Source organism: Cibotium barometz, chromosome 22, assembly GCF_041138505.1.
Source record: "Cibotium barometz isolate CiBa-2024 chromosome 22, ASM4113850v1, whole genome shotgun sequence".
In the NCBI taxonomy this organism is placed as follows: Eukaryota; Viridiplantae; Streptophyta; class Polypodiopsida; order Cyatheales; family Cibotiaceae; genus Cibotium; species Cibotium barometz.
Window position 1 is genome coordinate 48,861,532 of NC_141067.1, and position 12,575 is coordinate 48,874,106.

Genomic DNA, 12,575 nt, shown 5'->3' on the forward strand with positions numbered 1-12,575 from the left:
TTCCTTAGGTTTTCCAAGACTGTGCGTACATGATCTTCATGATTGTTGCCATATATATAGGCAGTGATGTGTGTGAACACACTTAGGACCGCCGGGGCACTTTTTCTCTCTTTAGGAGGTTTTTTCCCCCGGCTTGTATATACGCCCATCCTTCTAGGGCTAACTTATCTTTGTACATTGACACAATCTAATACACTTTGTGTTGTGTGCATTCTTGCTTCTTCTTCTCCAAGCTTTGTGTGCTTTCCTGCAACCCTAATTCCAACAATTGGTATCAGAGCAGGCATCGGCTCCCAGGGCAACACCGCCAGCACCCTCCGACTCACGTTCTCCGATTAAGGTGAGTTTTCACGAGAGCTTGCAGGTCCCTATACTCTACAAATCGTCCCGTAGGGCTTTGCGTTCTCAGAATTTGCATCTGAGGTCGTTTCGGGCTCCGTTTTTGCATTTCAAGTTCTGCACAGGTGTTTTCGTCATTTTCTGCAGAAATTTTGACAGTGCAGTTTTCTGCAAAACAGGCATACGTACTCTATTGTGGACCGTGCTACATAGCACGAGTGGTTTTCTATTCAATCTTTGCTTCATTACAGGTAGCGTTTGCATCAGTTTCAGTCAGTGGCCATGGCTGATAACAGCAATGATGTATTTCGCATGTTGTCTGCTGTGAAGACAAACTGGATGGAGATAGCAACTACCCACTTTGGGCATACATGATGCAGCATGTTTTGGTTGCAAAAGGAGTGTGGAACATTGTGCAGGGTATAGATGTACGTCCAGGTTCTGTGGATGTAGGATCTGTTGAGGATGTTGCAGGTTCTAGCAGCTCTACTGTTGCTGCTGTTTTACCCACTGCTGAACAAGCTCGTTGGGATGGTAAAGATGCGCAGGCTCATGCCTTGATTGCACTTTCTGTCAAACGTAACATCACCCCACATATTCGTTCAGCTAAAACAGCAAAACAGGCTTGGGATATTCTAGCTGGTTTGTATGCAGGTCGTAACGAGGCAAAAATCGCTTACCTACGTAAAGAGTTAGAATTGAAGATTATGCAAGAAGATGATGACATGAATGTTTTTCTTGCTGAGATTAAAGATCTCAAAGAGCAGTTGATTTCTGCAGGTGAGATTATTCCTGATCATTCTCTTGTGCAGACTGTTCTTGATGCTTTACCTGAGACATATCAGACTTTTGCTTCCACGTGGAGACTTCTTAATGAGGACAGACCTGATGCTGTCAAGTATGATACTTTAGTCAACAAGCTCTTGCAAGAAGCGCAGTCCAGGCAAAATAGGGCCAGGCAGCGTGCAGTTGATCAAGCATTTATTGCTACCCAGCAACAGAGAAGAAGTGGTAAGGCAGCCCCTTCCACTGTTTCTTCTCCTATTAGTAGGTCTGCAACTTCTTCTCCTTCCACAGGTAGCAACAATAAGTCTGAGAAGGCTCTTGATAAAGGCAAGAAAAAGACCAGGTGCAACTATTGTAAGGCAAATGATCATGTCATTAAGAATTGCCCTAAGCTAAAGGCTAAAGAGGCAAAGAAGAAAGAGTCAAATGCAGCCACAATAGCGGATGCTTCTACAAATGCAGATTCTGCAAATGTTGTGCAGGATACAGAATGGGCGTTTAGCGTGTATTGCCAGTATGACCCATCTGTACATGATGCATGTTTGGCAGTTTCTGTTGACTCTCATGTTTGGTATTTTGACAGTGGTGCTACAAAGCACATTACCTTGCATCGTGATATGTTCACTTCTCTTGAGGCTGTCCCTAATGGGAATACTGTCACATGTGCCAATAATGCTTCTTACCCAGTGAAGGGCATTGGTAAAATTATGCTTACTGCTGCAAATGGCAGCGCTTTCACACTTTCAGATGCTTTGTATGTGCCAGGGATAAAGAAGAATCTATTGTCTGTCTCTGCGCTTACTAGACTTGGATTTGTAATCAAATTTGTGGATGACAGATGTACTGTTCATGATTTGACTTCTGGTGATACGATTATTGTATCTGGCACCTTGTTTCGTGGGCTGTATAGGCTCAATTCTTATGACAAGTGTGTGGAAGATTCAGCAAATGCAGTTTCTGATGAAAAGGCAGTTTCAGATGCAAAACTATGGCATGCTCGTTTTGGTCATCTGAACTTTGCTAGTTTGCTGCGTTTGCAGAAATTTGATATGGTTGCTTCATTGCCCCCTCTTGAGGCACCATTGAAACATGTTTGTGAAGGCTGTGTTTTGGGCAAAATGCAGCGTTCTGCGTTTCCAAAGGATGGTTCTGTGCGGGCCACTCGCAAATTGCAGCTTGTACATAGTGATGTATGTGGGCCTATGCAAACTCCGTCATTTGGTAAACACTTGTACTTCGTGACTTTCATTGATGATTACTCAAGGCATGCATGGGTATATCCACTGAAGGCAAAGTCCGAAGTGTTTTTGTGCTTCAAACAGTTTTTTCTTATGGCTGAAAATGTATCCAATTGTACTGTGGGCACCCTCCGTACTGATCGAGGGGGGGAGTACATGTCTAAAGAGTTTGATGCATTTCTGGCTAGTCGTGGGATAAAACACCAATGTACAGTGCCGTATACCCCTCAGCAAAATGGTGTTGCTGAGAGGAAGAACAGGTCACTTATGGAGATGGCACGATGTATGGTCAAGAGCCAAGCTTTGCCACATGCGTTTTGGCTTGACGCTGTCATGTGTGCTGCATATGTACTCAACAGGTGTCCCACTAAGGCCTTGCAGTCTATTACTCCATACGAAGCTTGGCATGGCAAGAAGCCTTCTATTGGTCACTTGCGTGTCTTTAGTTGCTTGGCCTATGCTTTAGTGCCTGTGCAACAACGCAGAAAATTGGATGATAAGGCTGTCAAATGCATTTTTGTTGGTTATAGTGCTGAGAGCAAGGGTTACAGATTGTATCATCCGCAGTCAAAGCGTATCTTGATTAGTCGAGATGTTGTTTTTGTGGAAGATGCTATGTAGCCCTTGTTATCATGTACCAAAGAGACAGGTGTAAGCTCACGGGATGTATTTGATACGTTGTTGCCTCTCTTTACAGGTGGGAATTCAAATGTAAGTCCTAATGAGGCAAATATTCAGCCTATGCAGATTTCAAACGACATCATAGATCAGCCTATTTCTGATGCAGATTTACAGGATGTAATTCATGAGGATAGGGCTGAAAATGAGCAGGCTAGAGGTATGCCTAAATGGCTGGTGCAAACCTTGCGTGATAGTAAGATTGATGCACCTATTACTAGTCGTACTCGTTCAGGTTTTCAGCATGCCTCTTATGCATCAGATTGTTATGCTTTGGCTGTGTCTAGTATGTGTGAAGAGGAAGAACCTCTTTCATTTGATGAGGCACAAAATTCAGAAAATTGGTTGGCTGCAATGCAAAGTGAATATGATGCTATAATGAAGAATGGTACATGGTCTTTGTGTGATTTGCCTATTGGTAAAAAGGCCATTGGATGTAAGTGGGTTTTTAAATTGAAACGAAAGCCAGATGGTAGTGTTGATCGCTATAAGGCTAGACTTGTTGCAAAGGGTTATGCTCAAGAAAAGGGCATTGATTTTGATGAGACCTTTGCTCCCACTTGTCGTATGACTACCATTCGTAGCATTTGTGCATTGGCAGCTCATAATGGTTGGAATGTACATCAGTTGGACATAAAGACTGCGTTCTTGAATGGAGATTTGCATGAGGAGGTGTATGTATCGCAGCCTCGTGGTTTTGTTCAAAGAGGGCAGGAAAACAAAGTGTGCAGGTTGAAAAAGGCTTTATATGGTTTAAAGCAAGCTCCACGAGCTTGGTATGAAAAGATACATGCATATTTGACTGCACATGGGTTTCAGAATAGTCCACCAGAAAGCACTTTGTATGTTAAACGTGTGGATGGTGTACATCTAATCATTGCTCTCTATGTCGATGACATGCTGCTCACAGGACCAAATGAGAGTCATATTGCTGATTTTAAGGCTGATTTGAATGCCTCTTTTGAAATGTCAGATTTGGGACATTTGCATCATTATTTGGGGATACAATTTAAGCAGTGTGATGGAGGTATTGCTTTGTGTCAGACAAAGTATATTGAGACATTGTTGCGGAGATTTGGCCTTGAAGACTGCAAGCCTATTGCTACTCCAATGGAGACAGGTTTGAAGTTGAGTCTTCATGATGCTGGAGATCACTTTGATGTCACACTCTATCAGACAGCTGTTGGTTGCCTCATTTATGTATGCATTACGAGGCCGGACATTCAGTTTGCAGTCTCACAGGTGAGCAGGTTTATGCATAGCCCAGGGTCTCAGCATTGGAAGGAAGTTAAACGCATCTTTCGCTACTTGAGTGGCACCATACATCTTGGGTTGTTTTATCCCAAGGGGGGATCGTTGCCGCCAGATTTACATGCTTTTTCGGACTCAGATTGGGCTGGTTGCTATGACACAAGAGTGTCCACAAGTGGTTTTTGTTTCATGCTCGGTAGCTCATGCATATCTTGGTTGAGCAAGAAGCAACCTACTGTGGCCACTTCTAGTTGTGAAGCTGAGTACAGGGCAGCTTTCACAGCTACAGTTGAGTGTGTGTGGCTCAGACGGCTTATGGCTGACTTGGGTGTTGGACAGGAGTCTGCCACCTCTATCTTCACTGACAGTCAGAGCGCATTGGCAGTTGCGAAAAACCCAGTTTTTCATGCTCGCACAAAGCACATTGAGGTGCATTATCACTATGTCAGGGAGAGACTCTCAGCAGGAGAGATCAGCTTGGCCTATGTGCCAACACAGGACAACCTCGCTGATCTTTTCACAAAGGCGCTTCCTCGTGAGAAGTTCGAAGCTTTCCGCAAAGCTTTGGGCTTGCTCCCCTTTGTGGATTGATCTACTTCGGGCATGGCACTCCCCTATACATGAGTGCCAGCTCTCGTTCACACCATCACTCCCAGGGGGGATTTGTTGCCATATATATAGGCAGTGATGTGTGTGAACACACTTAGGACCGCCGGGGCACTTTTTCCCTCTTTAGGAGGTTTTTTCCCCCGGCTTGTATATACGCCCATCCTTCTAGGGCTAACTTATCTTTGTACATTGACACAATCTAATACACTTTGTGTTGTGTGCATTCTTGCTTCTTCTTCTCCAAGCTTTGTGTGCTTTCCTGCAACCCTAATTCCAACAATGATCTGCAGCATTCTTTGAGTATACCAAGATATCATCAAAGAAGACAATAACAAAATATTCTCTGAGAATATCCTGCATATGACGATTAAACGTTGCCAGGGCATTAGTCAATCCAAATAGCATGACTCTGAACTCATAAAGCCCATACAAGTATTGAATGCTATCTTTGGGATGTCCTGTTCCTTGATTATGATCTGGTAGTACCCGTATTTGAGATCTATCTTTGTGAACATTTGGGTTCCACTTAACCGATCCAAAAGTTCATCAATCCTAGGAATAGGATACTTATTTTTAATTGTTAATTTATTCAATCATCTATAGTCAATACATGGAGTCTTAACGTTCCATCTTTCTTCTTTTGAAAGAGAACAGGTGCATCCCAAGGCGAGACACTGGGTCTAACAAATCTCTGCTCTAACAGTTGTCTTAATTGCTCCTTAAGTTCTATGGCTTTAGGGACTGGCATTCTGTATGCACGCTAGGCCACTGGCTGAGCTCCGAACTCGATCTCATGATCTACTTCGCTAGATGGAGGCATCTCAGTCAGCTCTTCAGGGAACACATCTGCATGCATACTCACTTAACCACTCTGGTTCTTTAGCCTTGCATTTTATGTCTACTGGATTCATCTTAAAACGACATAAACAACTTGCCTCTTTCTGAGCCCTTTTAATAATTTGGAAGCCTTGACTAATTGTAGCACTAGGGATCCAGAAATTCCAGTTCCTTGAACTTTATTCTCGTGAAGGTCAAGGAAAGAGATGGTTTCTTTGTGTGACAATGAATGTTAGCCTGATTTCTTTAGAGCCAATCCATTCCAAGGATTCCATCATAGACTCCCAACGGTGGGACTCTGAAAAGGCACTCTGTTATGTTCCCATCTAGGCAAAATTGAATAAGGTCTATCTCAAGGTTTGTGAAAAGAATCTTTCCACTCGCCAATTCCACTTGCATAGGTTTCCCTGATTTTTGATTTAGGACTAATTTACGCAGACATCCTAGGGAAATAAAAGAATGAGTGCTGTCTGAATCAATCAAAAGCTTGAATTGCTTACCCTGGTACTCTGCTGGAGTCTGGAGGACTGAGAATTGACGGTTATTCCCTTGATGCTCTATTGCTGCATAGATCTATCCTTTTTCTTCCTCCACTTCATCAGCTATAGTGACAGCTCTAGTTGCTGTAGTCTGAGGTGGAACTCCCTCTCTTTGGTTACTTCAATTCTAGAGGGAGTTTGGAGACTGCTTTGCATGGAGGTTGTAGGCTGAACTGGCACTCTTTTGGGGTTACACCTGCTGATAGATCAGGCACAAAGGGTTGATCTACATTTTCCTTCCCTTTCCATGATACATGTGTACCTTTATTTCTCCTCAACCTTCCTAACCATGGGCTAACATTGGATCCATTTCTAGAGGCCTCTTGAGGTCCACTAAGCACTTGTGATTGCTACTCTATATGTGGTGCAGCATCAACACTTCTTACATCTACATCTTTTGTTGCCTTCAACCTGCTGGTGCATACCAATTACTCATCTCCTCAAAAACAACATCTCCGCTTACTCGCATCTCACGAGTGGTAAGGTTATAAAATCTATAACCTTTCTACTCCATATCATAGCCAATAAATATGCATTTCTCTACCTTTGGATCCAATTTTGTTCTCACTTCATCAAGAACATGCACATATGCAGTACACCTGAACACTTTCAAGTGAGACACATCCGATCTTATGCCTGTGAACTTTTGTTCAAGCATCATACCATGAACAGGTACTGTGGGTGTCATGTTCATAATGTACACAATAGTTGCTATTGCTTCTATCCAAAAATAATGCGGCATACTCTTTTTAGCCATCAAGGCACTTGCCATCTTTGTAATGTGCTTGTTTTTTCTTTTTGCAACACCATTCTGCTATAGAGTATACTTAGTTGGTGGTAGCCTCATATGATCTGGAAGCCCTAACCTTTGAGAAAGTGGTGGCAGGAGCCTTTAGAGAGCAGAAGGAGTCCTGAAGCAGACCAACAAAGACTCCAAGAAGAAAAAAAAGGACAAAGCCAGAGGAGTGGGCAACACAACACACAGTTCGTGGTGATCAGATAACCAAACTAGTGCAAAGTGCACAAGGAATGGTGAAGACCATACACGAAGGCCAACGCTTGGGAAATTTGGACAGGAAAAACCTGATCAAAAGGAAGAAGAGATTACAGTAGGAAAGAAGCTGGTTTACGACGACAAGAGGGAAACTGGAGGACGTGCACTGAAGTGCCAACTAGGACCAGGTGTAGCCCAAGGCAGTAGAAGCATTTGGAGAAAAAAAAGAGAAGGATCTCTGAGAGGGATCAAGATAGGAATACAAACAAGAGGAAGTCAAGAACACGAAAGAGAAGAAACAGAGAGAAAGAAGGATGCATGGAAGACAAGGCACAAAGAATATCACTTGTGGGAGGATCTCAGCAAGATGAAAATTAAATATCAATCAAGATCAAATGATGAACCTGGTTCCCAACTATAGGCAAAGGCTGCTGTGTAGGACATAATACCAAGTGAGAAACTAGCACAGATGTCGTTGTAGGAACCAGAGAATCCGGTAGAGCAAAATGTAGAAATGTGGAAACTATACAGGATGGTGATACCTCTATTCCGGAAGTGACCATCAAGATTAGAGGTGAGATAGTAACAAGAGTCATTTTGGACGGTGGATCATATGTACATATAATATCAAATAGCCTAGCCAAAAAGCTAGGGATCACGGACATACAACCTGATCCATTCTAGATTTGCATGGCTAACTAAAGAAGTATTTGACCTATCAGGATAATCAAGGGAGAAAAGATAGAGGTGTCAAGATGCAGCTTCACCACTATTTTCATTGTTCTCAGGAAGGCCTTCGCTCTGGAGTGGAAGAATAAAACATAACTAGGAGATGGACAATATTACGATCAGAAAGGAAAATAAAAGGTATGTATCTTAGTGGTAGGAAAAGACAGGATAAGCTCACAAAACCAACCAATTCATGCAGAAGGTCTGAACTACCTACTAAAGGGGGTAGAAGATGATGAAGAAGTGCAAATCTTGAAGGAGAATTCAGATTTGCTTTCCGTGTTTGAAGAAGACATAGAAAGGATTGTGTAGAGGTATGACCGAGAGGTTCTGGTAGCCCATGTTGAGGTGATGAAGAAGGAAGAAAGTGCTTGGAAAGAAGAAGAAGACACTCATTAGGATAAGGTAGAAGAACTACATGTAGAACAGAAAAGATCCATGGTGGTACTAAAACAGAAAGAAGATGAGCTTAGGAAACAAAATACCAGGGTACAAGAAGATGAGCTTGAGGAAGTGAACCTAGGGGATGATGAGGAATCCAAGACAGTCACAATGAGTGCTAAATTGAGGAATTCAGAGGGAGACTTCTAGAATTGCTGAATTTCTATAAGGATGTCTTTTCTTGGAACTATTCTCACATGAAAGGGATTGATCCCATGGCTTCTATCACAGCACACAATTAATCTGAAAGAGGATGCAACCCCAATTAGGCAGAGCAGATATAGGATGAACCCAAACTATGCAAAACAGGTAAAAAGAAGAAATTGATAAGATGTTGAAAGTAGGGTACATCTATCCAGTGGATTGGGAGGAAGGGCTACCACTAATAGTCATTGTTCCAAAAAATAATGGGAAGCTTAGGGTGTGCAAATTGATTATCGCAAGCTGAATACTTCCACTATATCCGACATGTTCCCATTGCCATTCATTGAGTCCTTGTTGGATGCTGTAGCAGGACATGAAACATTTCTGGATGGATTTAGTGGGGGTACAATCAGGTACAAATGCCTTAGGATGACAAGGAAAAGACATCCTTTGTAACTGAATGGGGAGCATTTTCTTCCAATGTAATGACTGAAAAATGCCCCTACTACATTCCAAAGAATATTTCAGGAAATATTCTATGAATACCTAACCACTTTCATGAGGGTGTTTGTAGATGATTTCAGTGTGTTTAGAAAGAAGAAATAACACATTACACATCTCACTGTGTCTAGAAAAGTGCAGGAGGGCCCAGACTGAGCCTAAATCTAGCCAACTATGCATTGTAACCAATGGATCTCTCTTGGGCCAAATAGTGTCTACAGAAGGACTGACACAGTGGATCCATCCAAGGTTACAATTATTATAAAGCTGCAACCTCCCTAGAATGCTAAGGAGCTTGCAAGATTTTTGGGGCTGATCAAGTGGCATAGCAGGTTCATGAGATAAAGGATGCAGAATATGTCTGGTCTAAAAGGATACCATCAGTCATGCCCATCCTATAGTAGCCCAACTATGACCTGGTTTTCCATGTGTTTGTCGACACCTCGGATGTGGCCATTGGTAGTGCTGTGATGCAGGAAGCACAAGAAGGGCGGTATAGACGAGTGTACTATGCAAGTAGGAGACTATCCAGATCAAAAAAGAATTACTCCACCAAAGAGAAGGAGTCACTAGGAATGATCTACTCCATCAAGAAATTCAGACAGTACCTGCTAGGTAAGATGTTTGAGTTTTATGTAGATCATAAAGCTCTCTTGTACTTAATAAACAAACCAAACCTGGTAGGAAAGCTGGCTAGATGGATGCTTTTGATGCAAGAGTTTGAATTTAACATAAGGCACACCCCTCAGGAAACAAGCATGTAGTGGGCAAACTTCCTATCACGACAACTAGAAACAGGAGAGGAGCCACAAGGGGTGGAAGATGATTTCCCAAATGCATAGCTCTTCCTCATAGAAGGAGAAAGACCCAACTCGTATGATGAAATGCTAAAATTCTTGTATAACATCCTTTTTCCGAGTACATGACCAGAGATCAGAGGAGAAATTTGACTCTCTGGATCAAGTCATTTATGGTAGTGGTTGGGGAGCTATACAAAATGGGCATCGACTAGATTCTTCAAAGATGTGTCCCCGAGCTTGAGCAGCAAGCCATGTTAGCAAAACACATTAAGGTGTAAGCAACATGAATTTTTTTGGAGAAGTCATAGGATAGAAAATATTCCACACATGTATATGGTGGGCCAACTATGTTGAAAAGATGTGCATAAGCTCTCAAAGGAGTGTGACATGTGCCAGAGGATGGGGAAACCAAATGATGGAGACATAATGCCCCATAACCCAGTCTTGCCACTTGAGCCATTTCAAAAGTGGGGTCTAGATTTCATCGACCCATTCATTCGGGCTTTCCAAAGGACAACAAACAAATATAACCTGGTGGCCATTGATTATTGCACAAAATGGGTAGAGGACAAGGCCCTTAGAGACTGCAAGGCGTCATCTATAGCAAAGTTTATGTATGAAATCATAATGACAAGATTCAGATGCCCCATAGAGATAGTCAATGATCAAGGGACTCACTTCATCAATGAAGTGATCAGGAAATTGACAGAGAAACACATGATAATACATAAGAAGTCAACACTCTACTACCCACATGCCAATGGGCAAGCAGAGTCCACCAACAAGATCCTCAATGGAATCGTGATCAAGACAGTAAACAAGAACATGAAGGACTAAGATACAAAACTACACTTAGCACTATGGGCATTTCGGAAGATTAAGGGAACTAACTATCCATTGTATTGGTTTGCCAAAGGGCTTTATAATGTTTTTTTTAGCATTGATCTTACCAACATAAGAAAATAGAGCAACTTTTGACAGTGGCCACAACAATGAGATGAGGAACAAAGGTATTTGCCATAAATGTGGTGAGAAGTGGCATAAAGAACACTTCAAGTCATGCAAGACTAAGGATGACACTATCAACATGGTTGTCTCAATTGTGAATGAACTTTATGCATTTAATATTAGATTAAGTATTGTACAAGAAATAGCCCACTTATGAGGGTACTAGAGAAAGGGTGCTACACACTGTGGAATACCTCATCAAATAGAAGGGTTTACCTAGTGAAGAAGCGTCATGGAATCTCGCCACAGTTTTAGAAGGTCATGTGAGAAAATTTTGGATGCATTTGGTGAGGTAAATGTAGGGGAACAACATTGATTCAACTTGCTAGAAATTCCTATGAATCATTGTTAGAGAGATTCATACCACTTGAGAATGAAGATACTTGCATTGCTAAGATAGCAAACTTGATGTACTTTCTTGGAGAGTAAGTTTTGGGTTGGGGAGTTGCCCAAGTATGGGGTGCATCAATATGTGGTAGTATATAAAGGTAGGAAGTATAAATACCAACTATGGGATCTAACCAAGGATATAATCATTTTACTAATCAAATGAAGCTTTCAATATTTCTTTGCTATGGTGTTTCTCTCCTACACGAGAGAGAGAGTGTGGACTCCTCTTTGGTCTAAATCATGTAAACTTTGGTTATATTTTGTTACAAAAAATTGCTTCCTTTCTCAATGAAGTTCTCTTGTCTTTATGAGTTACTCATAGTGCTTAGTCACATTCATTATGGCTAGTCTCATTATTCTTATTGTTGCTAATCAACACTTTGTGTGAGTTACTCTGTGAGTGTTAATCTACCCTTATTTCTTAATTTGTTTGTCCACCATTAAGAAACCCTCTTGTTTTTAACATGTAGTAGATCATTAAGAACTATGTGTACATATCTAAAGTCACACAATATATTTTTTTCCTTTCTTGTTTAAATAACTTTTTTATATTCATTTATTTGTAATGGTTGTTAAAATAGTATTGGAGGTGCAAAGCTCTTACAACAAGGGAGAAAATAGACCACTTAAAGAATCTACAAAGGTACTCTTAGTACATCTGAAAGTTTACTCAATAGTGCTAAAAATTTGGATATACATTATTGCGTATAATTTTGCATGTGACACTTTTCCTAAAATCATGTGACACCTCCTCTAAAAACTTTTACAGCTACATGTTGGGTGAGAGTCTCATGCCCTTGAATCTTTGTGAGATTGAAGATATTGAAAATAGAATGGTTATTGCACTTAACAAGATAAGAGAAAGAATGGTAAGTGTTGTTTACATTTTATTACAAGTTTTATCTTTGAATGGTATGTGAAAATATTATTCAATACGGTAAAAATATCATTATTTTCTTAACGTTAAATTTTTTCTATGTTCAATGATGTAGGTGCAACTATTACAAGATGAAGCTCAAGAACTTTGTGAAAGGGTAAGATTTATAAATAATAATGAGATGACGAATATCATTTTCAATCTCTGATATGTTTTATTTAATATTTAGTATTTAATATTTAAACATTTTTTGTTTAAATAAAATTATAAATTTAGCAAATAGAATTTTCATGAATAATCTTTAATAGAAACAAGTTAGTATTAATTGTATACTATTATAATAGACATAATAAGAGCCACCATATTTACAACAAAATAACATGCATAATAAGAGTCTACAAAATATAACAAGAT

General features: G+C 40.8%; 1 long non-coding RNA gene across 1 annotated transcript; it reads left to right on the forward strand.

Annotated features, from left to right (window-relative positions):
- Positions 1 to 11,863: 11,863 nt before the first annotated feature.
- Positions 11,864 to 12,319, forward strand: LOC147626679 (uncharacterized). Its single transcript, XR_015268686.1, has 3 exons — positions 11,864 to 11,927; positions 12,054 to 12,153; positions 12,277 to 12,319. It is a non-coding gene; the product is annotated as an uncharacterized LOC147626679 (long non-coding RNA).
- Positions 12,320 to 12,575: the final 256 nt, after the last annotated feature.